The sequence below is a fragment of the Schistocerca americana genome, chromosome 2 (assembly GCF_021461395.2).
Source record: "Schistocerca americana isolate TAMUIC-IGC-003095 chromosome 2, iqSchAmer2.1, whole genome shotgun sequence".
NCBI lineage: Eukaryota > Metazoa > Arthropoda > Insecta > Orthoptera > Acrididae > Schistocerca > Schistocerca americana.
Genome location: NC_060120.1, coordinates 883,159,375 through 883,181,671, shown reverse-complemented (window position 1 = coordinate 883,181,671; position 22,297 = coordinate 883,159,375). Strand labels below are relative to the sequence as shown.

At 42.7% G+C, this 22,297-nt stretch overlaps 1 non-coding gene across 1 annotated transcript; it reads right to left on the bottom strand.

Annotated features, from left to right (window-relative positions):
- Positions 1-75, bottom strand: Trnas-uga. The gene has a single exon. It is a non-coding gene; the product is annotated as a tRNA-Ser (tRNA).
- Between the last annotated feature and the right edge of the window lie 22,222 nt (positions 76-22,297).

Genomic DNA, 22,297 nt, shown 5'->3' with positions numbered 1-22,297 from the left:
GTGCCCGACCGAGACTCGAACTCGGGACCTTTGCCTTTCAAGGGCAAGTGCTCTACCATCTGAGCTACCGAAGCACGACACACGCCCGGTCTTCACAGCTGTACTTCTGCCAGTATCTCGTCTCATACCTTCCAAACTTTACAGAAGCTCTCCTGCGAACCTTGCAGAACTAGCACTCCTGAAAGAAAGGATACTGCGGAGACATGGCTTAGCCAAAGCCTGGGGGATGTTTCCAGAATGAGATTTTCACTATGCAGCGGAGTGTGCGCTGATATGAAACTTCCTGGCAGATCACTGCACCATAATTTGTGAACGTGGACTCATCAGAGAACATAACAACTTCTAACGCTCCAACGTGAAATTACGCATGGCCCATTCACAAAATGTAACTCTCGCACGGAAATTGTTCCTATGCAGCTCCTGGGTCAGTGACAGGCGGTACGGGTGAAACCTGTGTCCGTGTAATATATGCCACACTGATGTGAGATTGACACCAGCGACTGCAGCAACGGCTCGTAAGCTGACATGAGGATCGTAGTGTACTGCAGCTAAAACAAACACCTCCGTCTCCTCGCTTCTTGCAGTTCTTCGTCTGTTCCTGCTTCGCATTACCATGCTGCCTGTTTTCCGAAGTCGTTGTTCGGCACGTAAGAACGTAATGGCTGTCGGAGCTCTTCGCCTAGGATTTCTCAAGGCGTACGCCATGACTGCTTCAGTGGCATCGTGTCGGCACTCGCCGAGCATCAGCAACATGTCAACGTACTCGTTGTTCGTGCGTGCCATCTTCATCCAATGTCAGTAACTGTGGTATATTGAGCCCCGTTTGTTTGTATGGCTCAAACTGTCGAGTATACGGCCGTATGCAACGACAGTCGGCAGTCTAACAGCGCATCGAGGAAGCTTCTCGCTCCGTGATACCGGCGAAGTTACAACTCGGCCACACCACATTTAGAAGGCGTATTGCGGGACATGCGCAGCGTGTGTGGTATCTGCCCCTGAAAACTTGAAGGGTTGTAGCTCCCAAACTAAACGTGATAGGAATGTAATTTAAATTGATGTATACACAGCTGGTGTTAAAGATTCCAGTGCATTATAGAAACAACTATTGTTACATTTATAAAATTGTATAATTTTGCTGTAATTCTTTGGATAATAACACAATAAACTATGTTCATAGATCCGCAGAAAGTATAACGTTTCATATGGTGACCTACCGAAATAAATATTTCCGTCGCCTATTACGTCGTAACTTCAGAGCAAACACATTTAGTTCAAAATTGTTCAAATGGCTCTGAGCACTATGGGACTTAACTTCTGAGGTCATTAGTACCCTAGAACTCAGAACTACTTAAACCTAACTAACATAAGGACATCAAACACATCCATGCCCAAGGCAGGATTCGAACCTGCGACCGTAGCGGTCGCGCGGTTCCAGACTGTAGCGCCTAGAACCCCTCGGCCACTCTAGCTGGCAACATTTAATGAAACACCCTGTATAAGGGATAAGAATTGTCGAACTCTCCAATAGTGGAGTTTTAAAAGTGAAGTTGTGGGATGTAGTCAGACAGGAAGCTAGCGACCATTCTAGTAAATATGCACAGATACATGGTTAGGCTGGCTAGTTTGTATATAAGGTCATACAGCTGGTGAAGAAGACTTTGTTTATCACAAAGTATGTATGGTGCGTTTTGCAATTATTTCCATCTTCAGAAACACAAGTGTAAATGTAGCACAAGGACAAGAGCACTACCAGTTGGGTGTGTAACATGAGATGACAGACTAATCCTGTTACGTCCACTACTGCTAACGGTCTTGTCCCTTTGCTACCTTTGCATTTGTGTTTCTCAAGATGGAAATAATTCCGTAACGCCTCATCTTCACTCTGTGATCAATATAGTCATTCTTCACCTTCCGTATGACTTTTTATGCGACCTAGCCGTATTAATTACAGATCTACGCGTATTTAGTGCACTGGTTGTTTCGCATCTTCTTTTCCTTATTCTGCCCCTTCTTCGATGATATCTTTTCCCATTTCTCCGCGGGGTCGGTAACTTTTGTGCAGCTTATGGCGCTGTTAGTGGTAGTCAGTAGCCAGATGCCCTTCCAGCGCCACCCCGCGAGGGAATTTGTGTACACCATCTGTATGGGTCTACAATAAATCTTACGTCCAATTGTGAGAATGTTTTCTAAATCCAGAATGAGATTTTCACTCTGCAGTGGAGTGTGAGCTCATATGACACTTCCTGACAGATTAAAACTGTGTGCCAGACCGAGGCTCGAACTTGGGACCTTTGCCTTTCGCGGGCAAGTGCTCTATGTTTTTTTTTCTAAATGTTTGCGTACCATGAATATGAGGTGGGAGGTAGGTACCAGCGCGGTATTTACCAAGTCAGATTTGGGGAACAGCTTAAAAACAACATCCAGGCTGGTCAGCTCAGCAGGTTTCGGCATTAATCTGCGAGCCGATTTCGAGACGGGGCCGAATCCTGGAACTGGTTCGTTAACGCGCCAGATATAGGTCAGAATCTTAGGAGGTGATCTACATATATGTACTACCGTGACGCAAAACGTTTCACACAAGAAATTAAAAACATATCCTCCGTGCGCGTGTTCTGTTTTCTCGGAGCCACTCCGTATCGATAGCTCACGCGCGCTCTTTCGTTCGCGCGGAGTCGATATAGTGTCCTTAGCCCCGCGAGAGTGCAGTGAGTGCCAGAGCGCAGCGTAGTTTGTTACACGACAGTTAGTAGTTTACCGACGGACAGAAAGAAGAGCTCTCTGATCTGAGTGACGTGTCGTTATTGAGTTGGGCCGATGATTTCAGTGTACACAGCGGTCAAGCTCTGAAGGGTCTTGGACGGTTAGAGTCCCGTGGATTCCTATGATTAATACTTTCGTCGTGGGCGGAAGGAAGCTCGATGGACTGCCCGATATCGTGATTCTTCTAACTAACGGAGAGACTCAGGGTGTCTAGCAACGTACTGGTCTTGCACTGGGGTGGCCCAACGCATCCTGGTTCTGTCAGTTGTAAGAGGTCCATGATTAAGAAATTTGTTGCTAGCGCACTCGAGCAGATGTAATTTCGATGTATTGCTCACGCGCTGCCTGCGATATGTAAGGTATAAGACAATCTCAGACCAGAGAGCAGTGTTGTCAGCAGTAGCAGTAAGTAGTTGGTAGCGAGCAGTCGTGTGTATCGAGTTGGCCGGGCCGGTCGTGTGGAGCGATGGCGGAGCCTGAGCGTTATAGTGTAAGGTAAAAGCAGCCTCGCGCATATCTAGTATTGTTACATTAACTCCCACGTAAATGTTTTTAAAAATCTCTTAATAATAATCTTTCTCATAAAAAGTAACTTTTAACAACCATTCATTTCAATTTAAAGAATTTACTAATTTCTCCAATCCATGATCATCCCGATTATTGAAAAGAAAAGTCAGTTGTTTCTTTTTATACGTGACAAATCTATCGGCCAGCATTGCACTGAGCTGCGCCAGAAAAATTTATTATAGAAGCAGATATATATGCGTTATCCGGCGACTAGACTGAGGTAAGAATTTTCAATTTATTCAGTATGATCTTTCAGGGCCATGACGCAGCACTGCTGACGTCCAAAATTTACCAGGTTAAATTGACAGTCAATTATTGAAAGGCTGTAAGCGAGCGACAATTTTATTGAGAGGTTAATCACATTGTATTATTGGTTGGTTCCGGAACTTTTACTGTTGAGAGGTTACACTAAATGTCAATATTATTCATATTATTTTATTTTTTGTGGGGAGGTTACACAGTGTTTCTGTTTAGTCAATGTTGTCCTCTACAATTCTGCAGATGCTTTTGCCTGGGGAACTGCTAAAAATTTTGGCTCTTGCCGCTTTGGTATTTACGTTGTCGTCTCTTGCATTACTATTTGGCTGAGAATAACGAGTAAACATAATCCCAGCTTTTCTAGAGGGGATACAGCTCTGACTATTGTGTGACAAAACGTTTAGTTATCTCTTACAGATTGAGCAACAATATTTTGCCTTTGTATTTCTTTAAGATGTGCTTGTAAAGCAGCAAGATTTTGCCAACACACATTTAATGTTCTATAAATGCTTTTAGATTTACATTTATATTGGACCATGTTTACCACGCACAGTCGGTTTATTAATCATTTCATTGGCTGATACTGACTAGCACCACGTACTGACAGTTTCTGTGGTACTACATGTCGGGGAGTTGAGGCTGAACACCGACTGAAAAAGCGACGTGGGCAACGTGTTCATCAAAAGCCGCTATGGCTAAAGAGGGTCTGGGAAGAGACTTGTTTTCTGCAGGGACGGATATTTACTGTCCTATGAGAGAACAGAGCTAGGAGATGGCGGCTTACAACGCTCGTGGCGGCAGGACTCCGGAAGCGCAAACAGTGCGGTTGGGGGGGGGGGGGGGGGGGGGAGGGGGGGGGGTTGCACTCAAGTCGCCTGGAAAAAAAAAAAAAAAAAAACAGAATTTGATGGATGAGCGTGTGGAAAGCGAGAAGGAGGAGGGATATCCTATTTTAGTGTCGAAGGAATATGCAGGGTCACAAACGATGGTCGCAAGCTGACCTGCGAGGAATATTCTCATGGGGGAAACGCTTTCCATTGAAATACGGAGGCGCGTATCTGGTTGATTTAGTGTTAAGGATGTAACAGGGGAAATAGAACCTTCCAGACAGTCTTCAGGCGATTGGTTGACAGAGCCATGACACAAATAATGTGCTTCTTAATGGCCGCTTGGATTCGTTGCCCGAGCACAAACGAAGACGCCACGTGTGAACGAGCGATATGACATATGGAGTGGCGACACATTTCACTACAGTGATCGATAGATCGACCAAGAGACTTCACTGATGAGACCCATAGCAGAAAATCTAGCTGCAAAATTTTGAGAAATGCTATTTCGCCACGAGGAGAGAGTGAAGTCGTTTCCCTGTGAACAGAGTTGTTACTCTGTTGATTAGAGTGATATTTCCTTTCCCCTCTGTGGACTCTGACGCACATTGAAGTGCTTCTTTATGGGAGAGTACTTGAAGCGAATTTCTGTTCCTGGCTAGTGAGCAAACAGACATCTTGACTTACCTTCTGTTTCGTGCTGACGTAATTTCAGCCCTAGGACATTGCGGAAACTATACTGCCTCCAATGCATAGGCGGAGAATTACGGGTACGCCAAGTAAATCATCTGTACAGTGGCAAACGACCTATTTGGCAAATCATCGGTGCAGTATAACTGCTGTTTGTACTTCAATAGGTGTTATACGCACTTTGGTTCGGCGGATAGACAGACACTCACAGAAAGCATGTTGAGGACCATTAGCTTGACCACTGAGCTTCTTCGGAAAGTGCTAGTAACGGACTAGGTTTCTGTATCTCACTGCTAATCAGTATCAGCCAACTTTGTGTCAATCTAATAAACGGGGCACGATCTAAAAAAAAAATCAAACACATGATCTGTCCATTTCGAAATTACATTTAGGGTAGTATCTGACATTGCTTACTTCATATTTACACAAATTTTTCGCTCTGCACGTTTATTGAGAATAAATCACGGCATTCAAGTCGTGATTCATAGTAGAAACATCCCAAGAGGATTAACTTGTTTGATTTGATAAAGCGAAATGAAGTACAACCACAGCACGATACTTGGTTTTATGGAAATTCCTAGGTATAGGTTGTCAGTAGCAGGGTCGTTTTAATCATTTGTAGCCGTGAAAATTCCATCGTGGAGACAATAATTAGGCAACCACACATATATACTAAAGCACAGTGGTTTACGTCGTTGTCTTGTGTTTGCACTTGATCCGATCGATGGAGCGCGCTAAATGGCAGAACTCACTAATTGTTCAGCCAAAGAGGTATTATTTTGATGTATGTTACCTGCTTCAGTGGGTATTTCAGACGTTGCATGCCTTATAACTGTTGGCCAGTCACTTTTTGTGGTGGGGTGCTGCTGAATGAGAACATTTAGAGTACCCAGAGGCCTGGTAAAAACTGGCTTAAGGGGGGGAAACCACATTCAGAGTCCGTTTGACAATGAGTTTTGGGATATTTTTGGGTAGGAAGAATTATTTGGAATTTAATCAAATTTTGACATCATTTCATTCATATTTTTAACAGTTTTTGGGATTTTTTTGAATAATATTAGCCAAAAATAACTAAGTTACGCAGTGATGCCCGCTGATGGTTGTGAGTATAGTTCTCCAATTGCGTGCAGTGTAGCCATTTCGATTTTCATCTGAAATCAGAAAGGTTTTGATTTTACATTAATAACATTTTTTCTTAGGATATAAACTTCAATGCAGGTGAAGATAATGAAAATTAAAAATTTTTCAGGTGTTGGAACAATATACTTCCATTTTCACGATTTTTCTCTCTAAGCATGCAAATTATAATACCCTTAAAATCATGATATCTGCTCACAAATTGATTCATAAAATTTGTAATTTTATAAAGTATCATACTAGCAATTTTCATAATGATCGGTTCTATACTTTTTGAGTTAGGCTGTACGCATATGTGAGAAATGTCAGTTCGAGATAAACGCATTTGATAAATAAGTTCTCGGAAACAAGAAATTCAAGGAAGTTAACAATAGTATTAAATGCTTACCGATCAATCTGCGATTCCCACACCATATAGTTATCATTCTTCTTCCTCACAGGCTTCGTTTTGCTCTTGCAGCAGTGCTTTCCGAGCTTTCCTATCTTCCTTCAATTCCAATGAAATACGTCGATTTTTACGGCTCACGCACTGGTTGTCCATTTGTACTGCATAACTGAAGCCTTGCCTGCTTGCTAAATTCCTGCCTCGCTCATGACCATCAGAAGCGATGAATTTCCTTCACTGAATAAACCCGCTGCTAAATAAGATACCAATTGAATGACTTTTAGTCCGGAGTGCAAGTGTTCAGGAGCTAATCGCCAACTAGTGGAATTAAAACTTTGATTCGCATTTTGTCTGTGGCCACCTAAACATCTCTCCAGTAATTCATCCCTTGATAAATCTTCGTATATTGGAAGAATTTCCTTCTGTATGTAGGCTTGCAATGGAGCATGGTGCGGTTAGTGTTCCATTCCAAGAGCTGTTCGTTTCTGCCACTCGCACCGGCTGTCTTCTCCCTCTGGGCAGTTCTCATATCGAGGATTTTCATGTGATATATGTCACCATAATTGCTTTTATCATGTCTTGCACACTATCTATATGTCTTCAAATCGTTAGTCCATAATAAGTGCAGAGCTTTTTCAGTAATGACTCTGTAAGTTTGCCTTTCCCACCAAGCTTTTTAGTTTTTCGAATGTTTCGGATTCGAGTCCCCATTCTCTTCTGGACGTGACCTATACATTTGCTTTTTAAAACTTGATGATCATCACCATAAGGATTCAAATCGATTCTATGTTCATAAAATCTACAGGTGTCAGTCCCATTTAAGCAGCATTAATCCGAAAATCCAATTTACTGTTGAGACGGAAAGGAATGGGCAATTGAATTTCCTGGATGTGTCTGTGATTAAACGACGGGACGGAACGTTGGGCCATAAGGTGTATAGAAATACCACACATACCGATCGTTATCTACATAAAGATTCAAACCACCACCCTGGACAAAAAAGAGGTGTAATGAAAACCTTGGTAGACAGGGCGTACAAAATTTGTGAACCTGTTTATTTAAAAGATGAGATTGAACATCTACCGTCAACTTTCGTGAAGAACGACTATTCTAGCAAGTATACACATCGAACACTTCGCTCTAGGCAGAGAATCAGGAATAACGACGAACAACAGTCGCCCAAGGCAAAGTTTTTCTTCCGTTCATTAGTGAGGTCACAGATCGCATTGCGAAAGTTTTAAGCAAGTATGGGGTGGAAACTATTTTCACACCCACCAGGAAAATAAAAGAATATTTAAGATCGGCAAACGATGCACGACACCCTTTGGCTACACCGGGGGGTATATATAATTCCTTGTAGTTGTGGACAGGTTTATATCGGTACCACAAAGAGAAGTGTGAACATCCGTCTTGTTGAACATAAGAGGAATTGCCGCCTGGGTCACACGGATAAATCGGCTGTAGCGGAACATGTTTACCGGGAAGGTGATCATGAAATAAAATTCGGCGGGACGAGCGTCATGTCAAAAACATCGCATTATTATGCACCCTTGTATAGAGAGGCTATCGAGATTGATAAACACCATAATAATTTTAACAGGAAAGACGAAGATGTTAAACTGGATAAAATTTGGATGTCAGCGTTGCACCGCAAGCGTGACGATCGATTACCTTCAATCGAGAATGTTGGCATCACCAGAGACAGTCTCACAGCCGACGCCAAGTGATGGACGGTGGCGCCCTCTGTACCGCCTATATAATCAGCGCTTCCTCGAGTTCTCTTGGCAGTTGGCCGCTGTACCTTAGAGTACGTCTCCCGGAGTCGGAGACGAAACGTCAGGGGAGAGTTTTATACTTCGACCACGGCCTATCAGCCCCGAAGTCTTAAGTGAAGACAAAACAGGCCGTGAAAGCTTACGTTGTATGAATATTTATTGTTCTTTTGGTCCAGCCTCTTACCGCTCACAACACTACCCAGCTCACTTGATCCTCAGCATCCTTTCAGTCAATAAATTAAAATTCAACGGACTCGCTAAGAAATCCAGAGTGTAACAAAATCTATTGTTTATGATAGCTGCAGCACTTTGATTTTAGTATTATGTCTAATAAAGATCAGATTTTACATTCTCGCCATAAATTAGTAATGGTGCGTACATTATTACTTATTTTAAAGCACCGGAGTCTAGGAAAAAACATTTTGTCCTAGACTCTATGAAAGGAAAATCCTGACGTCACCTCCACGCTTCACTCACTAGCGGCTAACGACGAGGGGACATAAAATCTACTGGCATTAGGTAAACACTTCTTCCCAGTGCCAACAGCCTTCTTGGAGAGTGAATGAGCATGTAGAGGGCAGGTCACTCTTTTGTCCTCAGAGTGGGAAACGCCTCATATAGGCGGGTGATTTTGACAGGGCCAACGGCACTGGGTATGGAATGCAATGGGAAGGCACTATATTAAAGACCCATGTTGTATTCCTAGAACCACTGGACTGTGCTCTCAAGTAAGTTTGTTCCTAGAAGAAATATTTCGGAACAGGCCCACTATCGGCATGTGGCCACTTACCCAGGAGAACCGTGCAATTAATTAAATCACAACAAAAAGAGCAAAAAGGAAAACATCTATCTTGAGAATTGCTTCGTGGAACGCAAAAGTGAAGAATGGGAAAGAAATATTACAAAACGTGAAGAGAGAAACGTACAGACGTTATATCCATCTTACATCATTAATCAAGGTTAGATGGGAAGGAGAATTAAAATCTGGAGAGTACAAGGTAGCTTACAAAGGACTGGATAGGAAAGAAAACGGAGTTGGAGTTATATACAGGAAACACATAGACAATGATATAGCGAGGGCTATTCCAGCCAATGTTAGAGTGTTAGCAGTGAAATTGGAAGTAACTCTATAGATACGCTGATTATTGAGTTTGCATGCCAAGATCAGATGCAAACGAAAAGGAAATGGACAAAATATACTACCAGATTGAGGAAGTCTATAAACTGAATGATAAAGCATAAGAACGAATTGCAATTGTGAGGGACTGGGATAGTTAGTGGGAAAGCGAAGAAGATACAACGTATTTAGAGACTATGGATTCTGAAATACCAATGAAACGGGGGAATGATTTGCTCTGTGGATTGATAATAACTGGTTTAAGAACTCTAGGTGACAATGCTAGATGTCAGAAAGACTTATAAACAAACAGAAATTCAAAAACAGCGTTAAGATAGGAAAAACATTTCCGAGTGTGGACGCCAATAAAGACCATAATTTATTCGTTGCTGTTGCTAGGATTAGATTAAAGCATGTTAAAGCGAAACAGAAAGAAATAGGACGTTGAGAAATTCAAGATGAGAACTCAAAGTAATTGCGAGTTACTACGGCGAAAATGACTGAAATGTGTAAGGAGAAGTGCAGAAGGCACTGAAGAATGGAATCCCATGAGAAATATAATGTTGGAAGGATTAGAGAGAGAAACACGAGAGGTGTAAATAACAAGAATTAAGGGAGAGCATGTACGGCGAGATATGTTGGATGAAATGGATGAGTGCAGGAAATGGGAAAAACGAGAGTTGGGAAGATGGCAGAAGACAAAAGAGAAATTCAAAAAGAGAATTGGGAGAAATTTCCAGGATAGTGAAATCCTTAACAGGAAAGGGAGCAAGGAAAATTAAAAAAACCAGAAATGTTAAATAAACATGGGATGAAGAAAGTTTGGTTGTATTACGTGGTAGAGTTGTACAGTGCGCGGATAGGCCACAGAAGGCTGGATTTGGAAGCTAGAGAGGAACAGAATGAAGAAGACCGAGATGTCAAAATACTGAAATGGGAATTGGAGAAGGCAGTTCAGGGTGTCTGGGAAAAAAAGCGTTAGGCTGTGATAGAATACCATTTGATGCATTGAAAGTCTTCGTCCAAATTTGATAGTGAGATTGACGAATGTAGTAAACAGAATCTATGAACAGGAATACGGCCTTAATATTTGTAATTGACGATCAAAAAGTTTCCGTTAGAGGGCGTTGCTGTAGCTTATATGTAACATAGCGCGACTCCGAGGGCGGTGTGTAAGCTCTGACGTAGAGGTAAGGAATTAGTGTGGCAATCGGGTCTTTCGGACGTGCGTGCTGTAAATGTGGAAATGTGAACTGTGGCGAAGTTATTACGAAATATTCCCAAATATCACCAACGTGCTATTATTTTTTTCTTGTGTTCCTAAACACAAACACGAGTAGACATTCTCCAGAGAATGAACCATGTGTGTGGGCCAGCATGTCTGTAGAAACCGGGCATTATGGAAAGATGCATCAACTTCCATGTTGATCGCGTTTCGACACAAGCCGACAGTCAGTCCGGGAGGCCAACTTCCTCCATCACAACTCAAGTGAGAGACACTCGAAACCCGCCCAATGCCCGTGATGCCTTCTGATGCGATTATCACGCCTTCAGTAAGTTAAGAAAAGGGTTTGATGGGTCGACGATTCCAGATGGCGAGGTGCAGCAGACGGTTAAGGACTTCTTCGGTCAGCAGGACTTGGTGTTTTAGCTGGTGCGTCAGTGGAATGACTACCTCAATGATCACGGCGATTTTGCACGATTGGCATACCGTTTCGAACGAAAACCTTTTGATCAAGAGCGATGATAAGGAGACCTGGAAAGAAAATTGAGGAAAATTCTGGAGAAGCCCAGGTCGGGTTCAGAAATAGTAAAGGAACAACAGACGCTGTGTGTTGTCTGAGGAACAAAAGAGACGTACATATTTATTTTATCGACTGGGAAAAGGCTATCGATAGAGTCAGCATTACTGGTGGGAATTTTAAGAGATGCTGGCCTAGACTGGAAAGATAGGAGGTGAAGAAAGCACGTGTAGACAAAGGAAAAAGTGACAGAGAAAGGAAGGAAAGAACGGAAGGGTTTATCATTGGAAAGGTGAAAGGCAAGGACGCTACTGTCGCCGAAGTTGTTCAGTATATACGGAGGTGAACTGATAGGTAAGGCTGTAGAGAACACAAGAGGCATTGTAATTGGAGGTGAAAGAATAAGGGCTATAAAATACACAATTGATCAAGCAGTGTAGTCAGAATTAGAAAGAGAGCTACGTCAGATGTTGGAAACAACAGAAGTGGCAGAAAGCATGAAATGAAGATAAGTACAGAGAAGACAAAATTGATGAGATGACTTCCGACGCTGCCCACAACGAGATTCTCCAACGGACGCGACGTGGACTAAAATTTTGACACTCCGACGTCAACTTCGGACCTGTGGATGTGGACCATGCAGGACTTGGCCCTCGAACGCTCCGTATTTTCGAACTGTCTTTCGGAATGCAGGAAGACGCAGACAACGTGGCACTAAGCCCGAATGGAAAAGTCCACAGTCATGTAGCCGAAACATGGGCAGAATTTACTACGTATCCGGTGCTTAATGGTGTGAGACAAGTCCGAACAGACCTCAAAGTAGACGTCTCATCATACATTTTTGTAGGCGGCTCCCGACCAGTGGCGATTTACGACGGACAACTTCGAACATGTTCCGGTAGTGGAAAACAAGTCCACGTCCGTAGTGAATGCCAGCAACGCCGCATCGCACAACTACGGCACGAACACAGACTGATCAGCAAGCGCCATTCCTCTCATCTACGTGGTGGCACTGCACGTCCAGCCCTCAGAAGACACAGTTCATGACCCTCTCTAAGGACCTATTCAACCGCAGGCGTGATAGCACCCTGCCAGCGGCAGTGTCACCCTGCAACATGATTTACAACCGTACGCACCCAGGTTCGTTGCCGGATGACGGGGATTTTCCACGTCCATCCGACGCAGAAATGAGATCTGCTCCTCCGTTAGAGCAACATTCAAATGGGGGATACTCTCATGACGACTCTCACGACCACCATGGACAACAACAATCCTCCACGACAACCTTCACCAGCTATGAGAATACTGACATCACGGATCCCCCAACAGGCATACTATCAACGCCAATAATACCGGCTCCAGCATTAAACTTCAACTACTGAACAACAAGCTAAGAGCAGCGGACATCTTCATCGTCTTGCTACTCGTACAATAACTGAGGACAGAAACTTGGCCTGGGTCTTGTAAACACGAGACTTACGCCGTCTCGACGGATGCAGAACACACAGGCGTGGCCATCCTCCTCCGAGAAGGAGGGAGGGGTGGCCCCGACAGTTGAGGCAATCAGAATCAGAAATGCCTGTACCCCATCGGACACAAGTAAATGGAGGGATCGCTCTAGATCGATGCAGAAGATATCGCGCTCTTTTTCTAGGCAGATACGATTCCCTCATCGTGGTCGAATATTTCAACTGTGTTCTCGAGCATAAAAATTAGTGCCCAAATTTCGCCACATGCGCAGAAGTTCGTTTCCTCTTCCACCGACTTCGCCTCGTCGACACTTGGAGAGTGGTACATAGTGACCGCCCAGGGCATATACACATCATGAGACACTCCGCCAGCCACCTGGATACAATATATCTCGCTAACGCAATTACAGCCCTCCTTATGGAAGCGCATCTTTCGCCGTCTGCCTTTTCGGATCATGACATCTGTAGCATAAACCTACGCCGGCAATCTGTATGGCGCAATGCAGGACGCTGGAAACTCAGCGCCGTGCTACTGCGAGACCCCAAAAGTCGACAACAGGTCACAGACACGTGGTATGCTCGTGTTTAAACGCATCACGCCTTACGAGACTACACTCGAATGGTGGATACTGTGCGCCATACCAGCCGTCCACTGCACCTTGACAGAATATTCAAAAGTCAGGTCGAACCTGGTGGTAGCGCTCTACACGAACTCGTGGACCATCCTTCGAAGCTCAATGTCGGGTGCAGACCTCATTATACGAGAACGCTTTTCTTTTTTTAGGGTCGGTGTGGTGATCCAACTCTGACTTAACTGTAGGCTGCTATCTTTATTAGTTAGACCATCTTTGACCCAGATTTCAGTAGCCTCTTAACCACGCAATTCCAGAAGGAGGAAGGTTGCCTAAGTATTTTGGTGTTCTTTCAGTACATGGTGTGGCCAGTTTGTATACTATGGTCCTCCTCGGTTGATCTGATGGTGTGGTGTGATTCAGGGTGGCGTCTATGTTTACGGTACCTCTCTTCCACTGTGTACAGAGTCTCACGAATGTATGCTTTGACAAAGTGGCAGGGGGTTTAGTAAGTTCCTGGTTTGCAAAGGCCTAAGTTATCCTTCAATGCGCCTACTAGTGTCGGTCTTAGGGGATGGATAAAATACGCATTTAACATTACGTCGCTCCAAGATCCTGTCGACTTTCTGGAAGTATTGCTGACAAACGGTATGCACGTTGGTGATTTGCACATTTCTTCTTCTTCTTCCTGCTGTTGTCTATGTACAGCCTGTCTAAACGGATGCGTTATCTCTTTGTTGCTGTACACATTTCTCCGGAATTCCCTCTTGAAGTGCTTCGGCTCAGTTGGAAGGCTGTCCTGGTAACAAATGGATCCTGCTGTGTGAACAAGGGTGCATAAAACGCCTTCAGGTTGGGAGTTGTGGTGACTACTCGAGGTTTTGATTACGTTTAACGTGATTTTTACCAGAACTAAGGATTAGGAAGTTCCCCAAATTTTCACGAGAATACTTTCTGATGATTTTTTAGCGTAACCTAGCGAAAAGGTAAACTTGGTAGTAGTCTGGACTTGTAATCTGGAGGTGCTTATTGAAATCTCGCGTCCCTCTACCTTAAGAGCCCAACATCCTTCCCCACCCCTGTCCGGTCTTAATCCCTTACATAATGTCGCCCTTAATGCCGAGTCATTAAATCCTGATATTCCTTTCTTTCCTTCTTCTAGGTCTATACTCATTACAGTTTGCTACCGGTTTTCGTTCATATAGTCTAAATTAAGTTTTGTTGCACCCCTTAGTGTGATAAGGCTTTAAACCGACAATTTATGTTACTCCCTTTGTTATACACTTCCACCCAAGCCTGTATTTAATGCTACATTAGCCAGTGTAGGTAAACGATTTGGAGGGATCGTCATACTATGAGTGGAACTGGAAAACGTTTCAAGTATCTTTTATTTTCACAAAATGCGTTTTCAGTACTAATGTGCTCTGGATACTCTGTTGCAAGTCACTAGGCTGGAATTACTTACTGAAACATGGAGTATATGTTTCAAACAAACGCATAAGGCGCTTTGTTTTTTTGCCAAATGGCGCTTCCCTCTAGAATTACAAAATTTAAAAGATAGCAGAACACGGGCTGTGAGTAAACCGGAAAAGACAGAAATGGTGAGTAGTAGCAGAATTGGGAATAGCGAAAAGCTTAAAATTTATGGACACGAAGTAGACGAAGTTAAAAAATTCTGCTACGTTGGGAGCAAAATGACTCATGACGGACGAAGCAAGGATGACACAAAAAGCTGACTACCGCAGACAAAGAGAGCGTTCCTTGCCAAGAGAAGTCTACTAGTATCAAAAATGGCCTTCATTTGAGGAAGACATTTCTAACAATGAACATTTGGAGCACAATATTTTACGGCTGTGTGTCATGTACAATGGGAGAACCGTTACAGAAGACAGTCGAAATGTTTGAGATCCAGCGTTACAGAAGACTGTTGAAAATCAGGTGCTTATTAGGAACGAGGAGGTACTTCGCAGAATCGGCGATGGTAGGAAGCATATGGATAACGCTGTGAAGAAGAAGGGACAGGAGATAGGATTTATATTAGGGGATCAGGGAATATCCTCCATCGTACTGCAGTGAACGATAGAGGGTAAAAGTGTGGGATAAGACAGAATACATCCAACAAATAGTAGAGGATGTAGGGTGCAAGTGCTGCAGTGAGATGAAGAGGTTGGTGCAAGAGAAGAATTTGTGGCGCGTCACAGTTAGAAGACTGATGACCCAAATAAAACAAACAAAAAAGGCATGCTTCGTAGGTTACATACGGGGAGTGCAAATTAATGTTCTACAAGTGCTCATCCACAGTGTTTCTTTTCTGCCCTACGTACGCCATATGAAATGGGAAAGTATTTTATACTCTACAACCTCCAGTAATGTGAATTACTTCTTCATTGTTTCAAGAATGTCTGCGATCTTAAGATGATGGACAAAACCCTCCTCTAATTTGAAATTTACGGAGGGTCTTGCCTATTTTGGACGAGACGTCTTTACTATTTTTTTAAAATTGTAACTGAAATTCAAAGAATTATTTATTAACACGCCGGAGATATGTGTAGAATGATCTAATACACAACTTTTCTTAGCAGGATAAGAATGAGTGTTTACATCTTTTGTTCGTTTCCGTGCTGTAAATGTAGATACAGAGACAGGGATCAGTTTCATTACCCGATTGCTTCCATTGTTGATTTCGCTGTGGAATCCCTCTTTTGTCAGTGGAACTGTAGCCTGGAGTTTAGAAAGAATGTCTTCTTCACTTAGGGTTGTACAACGTTAGGTATCATTCCTTATGAGATTGCATTTCGTTTGAAAGTTGGAAAGTCAGGAAGGCTTACCCTCCTTAAGTTAAATCAGTCATGAATACACTCGCATTAAACACGCGATCATGTAAATAGGATGGAACTAGCTCCGTATAACATTTAATAAAGTGGGTCGATAATGAGTACGTACTGCATGCCTCTGCGTCTAGTTAATCTGGGTAATTAGAGGATAAGGTCTTTCCTTCTATGGAGTCAACTTCACAATTATTTAAATTGGCACTGTGTACGGAGGAACACGCCGTTCGGAGAGACACCGCAGGGTCCCCTTATTGGGTCGCAGTCCTGGGAAGGGGAGGATACAAGTTCAACACCAAAAGCAGTCCGGGAACCGGTCGCTGCTTTCGCATCAAGGGAGTGGCTAGCAGAAGATCCTTGGGGTCTGGGGTTCCTGCCTTTAATGAACTATGATGCATTGTTCTCAATGCTAGCTGCAGAGCTGTTTTTCCAACTTTCCGGCCTTGACGCACGATGGACCGGCGCCCAGAGAATTGTTCTCTGTGAGTAGAAAGAACATCTTCAGACTCTGCAGGCGATCCAGGCTTGCTTTCACATGATCTTTTTTTGAGAGAAGTGTACCTGTTCAGCTTATAAAATGTTTCTGAAATATCCACGCACTGCTGGGTTCCTGATACTGTGTCTTCAGCACAGCTGGTGTGGTCTTTAGAGCTCTTTAGTTTCCCGTGCCAACCCATTTCCTCCATGTGCAAAAAGTAAGCGTCGCCATTGGAAAACTGACGATGTAAGAATACGTAGCATGGGCATCTGTAACTTTTGGCGACAGGCCACTGTATTGGAGGAAGCGATTTATGCGATTGACGCAGAAAAAGCCTGCCTGTGTTAACTGGTTGTGTGTATTTTCCGTGGTATGCGGAGCGTATCACGGGGGAGCAGGTTTTTTCGAGGGAATGTTGTGGAGAAAGTTCGTTCGTCGACACCGTTAGGGAGTACTGGTCTGAGGACTGCGTGGAGAGATGATCACGGTGGTGACCACCAATGGAGTTCATCCAATTGCGCGCTTGTTGCTCACTTGCAGATTTTCGGTGACAAGCATGGGGCTACTTGCGAGAGCCAGTTGTGTATGGTGAGCACATTTGAAGCCCAGCACTTCAATACAGAAAAATTCAGATAGCGTTGGTGTTCATAATCGAGAAAATGAAGTTGTCGTGCAGATAGTTCCACTCCTTCGCGGCCAATTGGCCAACGTCATTAGTTCTGATACACAAGTATTTCAATTTCGTATGTGTTTTTTGGTTAAACGTAAAATTACATCCACAATTTATTCAGTAAATTCATTGTCACAATGAATAGCCTTTCATTTTGTATAAATTAGTATACAACGATCAGTTAACATAGTTTGATATTTTAAATAGGATACTGGATGTTATTTATTGTTTTATCAGGTTTGCCAGATTGAGATGAACTACCGAGGCCACACACTTTATTAGTTGGAGTTTATACTCCTTTGTACATGGATTACAGTAGCGCTTCTTGAAGGTGGTTCTTTGTCGAGTGTCATTCCAGTATACAAATTAATTACAGGTAATTCCCACATAACCATATCACTAGGTATCTTGGAAGCTTTCAGAGACACTTTTGTAATACACTGGCTGCGATTTGAGTTATCTGATTAATTTTTACTTGTTAATAAAATATGACGAATACACGACAACAGGTGGCAACACATGTTAACGTAGCTCTAAAATAGAAGTGTGAAAAATCTGGAGGAATTATGCTAACAATGTCACAGGTACTAGAATTTGGTCATATTAATTTTAATTCCGCCTGTGGTTTATTAGACCAGTCTTCAGTCATTTTCAAAAAATTGTTCAAATAGCTCTGAGCACTATGGGACTTTATATCTGAGGTCATCAGTCCCTTAGAACTTAGAACTACTTAAAACTTACCAACCTAAGGACATCACACACATCCATGCCCGAGGCAGGATTCGAACCTGCGACCGTAGCGGTCGCGTGGTTCCAGACGGAAGCGCCTAGAACCACTCTGGTACTGCGGCCGGCTTCAGTCATTTTCAGTTTCTTGTTGAAGCGCACGTCCCATTACAAGAGAAGCTTCAGCAACTTGATGAATATCATGCATGAAGATGAGCAAGGGGTAACATTTGACTCAATTTTCTCCAAAAGTCTTCAGTTATTCCTGGTCCGGATTTCGGTGTCATTGACCATCATCAGAAGAGATACAAAAACTGCCACAGCAAATATTACAACTATAGGACAGACGGAGATATTAGATAATGCGGCAGATACAACACTTAAAAATGTAAAGTAAAAATAAAACATAGATTTTATTTGAAACTAAATGCTGTGTTTCAGCAAAGTGTCTCTTTCTACAGCATTTGTAAGTTTTCGCTGTAAGGGAACCTATACGTACAGGGAAAAGGCTACACTATTTTTTATTGATTGTAGATTTCAAACTAAGTTGTGCTTCATTTCCAAAAGGTTATCGATATCTTGGGTGATTCTTTGGCTTTCATTCGCGTATAGAGGGTATATGTGCTCTACAATCTTTACGGATAGTTTCCTTAAATCAATATAACGTGTCACCACATTGACATATTGTTCGAGATATATTGTTGTTGAATGGTATCTGATACAATGAGAGAAAATTACACTGTGTACTACTCTTTCGGAGTTCAACCATTTCGAATACTTTTTGTGATGACATCTAAAATAATTAGATAGCGCTACAGAGACACTCTGTCCAGCGTAATTTTATCAACGCTTCATGGAAGCCTATGGAATCCTCTAATACTGCAAGGATGTAAGTAGTAGGATGCAATCATCTGTCATCTGACGAGTGCACACTCGCGTAGAAGCAAGTTGAATATTTGTTATGAGTTTCTGACTTTCTGAAGTCATTATTAGCTATTTTTCTCATTAACAACTCAAAAAGTGATTTCTAATTTTTGTTCTTGTTTTTGTCATAGTAATTCAACCCCAGAGTCTCTAGAAGTTGTTCTGATGCACCCAGAGCATAATAATTTACAGCGCGAGCAACTCTGATCTTATACAGCCTACTCTGTGCTAGAGGTCTGATTGTACCTCTATGGTTGAATGAAATGTCAGCTATATTGTTATTATTGGAAGCTGCAGGTCTATATTTGAAAAATTTATTTTATTTGCTTCAGCCTCAGAAAATTCACCAAATATCGCATTGCACACCATGCTTGACGCTTTTCCCTAATTGCTGTTGATCAGAAAACAGAGTGGATATAATTAGGCCTGTTTCGTTTTTTGATAGGACACTGTCATCTCGTTCACCGAAGTGGCAACTCGAAAGACTTGCACCAGGCGAACGCTCTACCCGCCGGGAGGCATTAGCCACACGGCATGTCCATTTCCATCTCTACATATATAAGCAGAAGTCGACTGCTCGAAACCATCTGTATATGCATGCGAATATCATCGATTCAGGTCTAGTTTTGATAAATGCATGCTCTGATTCACTAGGAAGGCTTTTGTATCTTATTTACAAATATTTAGTAAAAATTGTCTGCATTACGATGATTTATAATTACGTTGTGAAAAGAATCTCATTGGCACCTAGCAAACAAGTACCATAACTTGACAGAGGTGCAATGCGTCGAGAACGCAGCCATCGCGGTCTAATTCGCATTTGGTGTGTGTTCCACTTTGGAAGTCATGCAGCTCGAAGGATCAAAGTGCCTTATTGTTTGAGCCAACACTTTTGTTTCGGTTTTTTTTTTTCAAGTTGTATTTTATGCCCACGTTCTAGGCAGTGTTCAGCTGTGGCCGACTCCTCCAGTTTCCTTTGTTTGCTATGTCTTGAATGTTCTGCACAACTCTCGGCAACAATGTGAATGGTTTGACCTATGTAAACACTACCAAATTCACAGACGACGCCGTACACACCAGCAAATCGAAGACCTATGTTGTCTTTAATGGGGCGTGACGTATGTATAAACTACGAGGTGGGATGGAACACTGCTCTCATTCCATGTCTTTTCAGCATGTGCCCTCTCTTGATGGTAGTTATCCGACAATATAGAAGAAATGTCGATTCACAAAGCTGCTTTCACCTGTGGCACTTGAAAGCTTTAGCAATTTCTCCCTTGCTGTAACCTTTTCCTCTGAATACGCGCTTAAAATGCTGAAATTCAAACTCTAGATGCTCGTCGTCAGAAACAGTTTTTGCAATGTGTATTAACTTATTCAGTAACGGTTTCTTGTGTACAGAGTGGTGAAAACTGTTGACATTTCACAACCGGTCATCCTTTATACTGAATGACCAAGCCTGTCTCCTGCCCTCCGTTCAGCTAAACATCCAAAAACGAAAGCTCACCATCCCTCTCCAACTCGACAGTGAATTTAATGTTAGGATGGACGCCGTTCGTGTTGTCGACTATTTGATGCATTGCATTTTCGCGTTGAGGACAAACCGAAAAGGTTTCGTTAACGAACCGTAGGGAGCTGGATGGTCGCAACCTCGTAATTTTCAGAGCTTGTTTCTCAAAGTGCACCTTGAAAAAGTTCGCGACGGTCGGAGACAGTGGGGTTCCCAGAGCTGTGCCATCAGTCATCTCATAATATGCAATGTGATACATAAAGTACGTTGTTTTTAAGGTGTGGGGTAACAGCTTGACGATCTCGAGTGAAAACTGCTGGACCAAAAGAGCCAGCGGGTCTTGTACCGGCACTGTAGTAGAGAGTGACACAATGTCCACACTACCCTTTATGTCATTTTGGCATATCATTATTTTCTTGATGGTCTCTTACGTTCCTGCCATACCACACACTCGGAAATCGCCAAAAATTTGGAAATAAAGAGCGAAATATTTTTGAGACGGAAGAATACGAATTTATTGCTGCCCTTCTAGCCCCAGCAATTAAAGCTATCCTCTTAGATTCTCGCCTAACCGCACACTCGGAAATCGCCAAATATTCGTAAATAAACAGTGAAATATTTGTGAAGAGGAAGACATGACTGTTACTGCTCTTCGTTTCACTCCCACGGATTGAATTTGTCCTGCCTAACCACACACTCCGAAGTCGCCACATGATCGAAAATAAATCACCAAATATTTGTAAGGAGGAAGAAAATGAATTTAATTGCTGTTCGTTCATTCGGAGCAATTTAAGCTGTCCTCTTAGGTTCCTGCCTAATCACATACAGGGAAATCGCTAAATATTTATTTAATCCTTCGTTGTCTATTCAGACGGATATATAAATAGTACAGTATATTTCAGAACATACTTATATTAGATTCATAGGAAGGTTCCAGAACGTGACGAAAACGCTAACAAAAAGAAAAAAAATGCGTATGGTGAGATGCGGGTCTACATCTTTCGACTAGACAAACCACGACACCATCCATTACGCAGTATTTCTGTCCTGTCTTACTATATTATCGCTTGAAGGTTTATATCGTTGATACATCATTAACTTAATTTTCATGATAATTGTGATGTGTTTCTAAATTTTCAATGCTCCTTCCCTTGACGCGGTGCTGCAAATCATTTGTAAATCAATGACAGTAACAACTCACTGTTATATGAAGGTATTAACCGTTGATAAACCATTAAGTGACATTTAAAAATGGTTCAAATGGCTGTGAGCACTATGGGACTTAACTGCTAAGGTAATCAGTCCCCTAGAACTTAGAACTACTTAAACCCAACTAACCTAAGGACAGCACACACATCCATGCCCAAGGCAGGATTCGAACCTGCGACCGTAGCGGTCGCGCGGTTCCAGACTGAAGTGCCTAGAACCGCTCGGCCACATCGGCCGGCATGAATATCAAGAGCTCAGATGGAAACCCAGTTCTAAGCAAAGAAGGGAAAGCAGAAAGGTCGAAGGAGTATATAGAGGGTCTATACAAGGGCGATATACTTGAGGACAATATTATGGAAATGGAAGACGACGTAGATGAAGATGAAATGGGAGATGTTACTGCGTGAAGAGTTTGACAGAGCACTGAAGTCGAAACAAGGCCCCGGGAGTAGACAACTTTACAACATTCCATTAGAACTAGTGATAACCTTGGGAGAGCCACCCCTGACAAAACTCTACCATCTGGTGAGCAAGAGGTATGAGACAGTCGAAATACCCTAAGACTTCAAGAAGAATATAATAATTCCAACCTCAAAGTAATCAGGTGTTGACAGGTGTGAAAATTACCGAACTACCAGTTTAATAAGTCACGG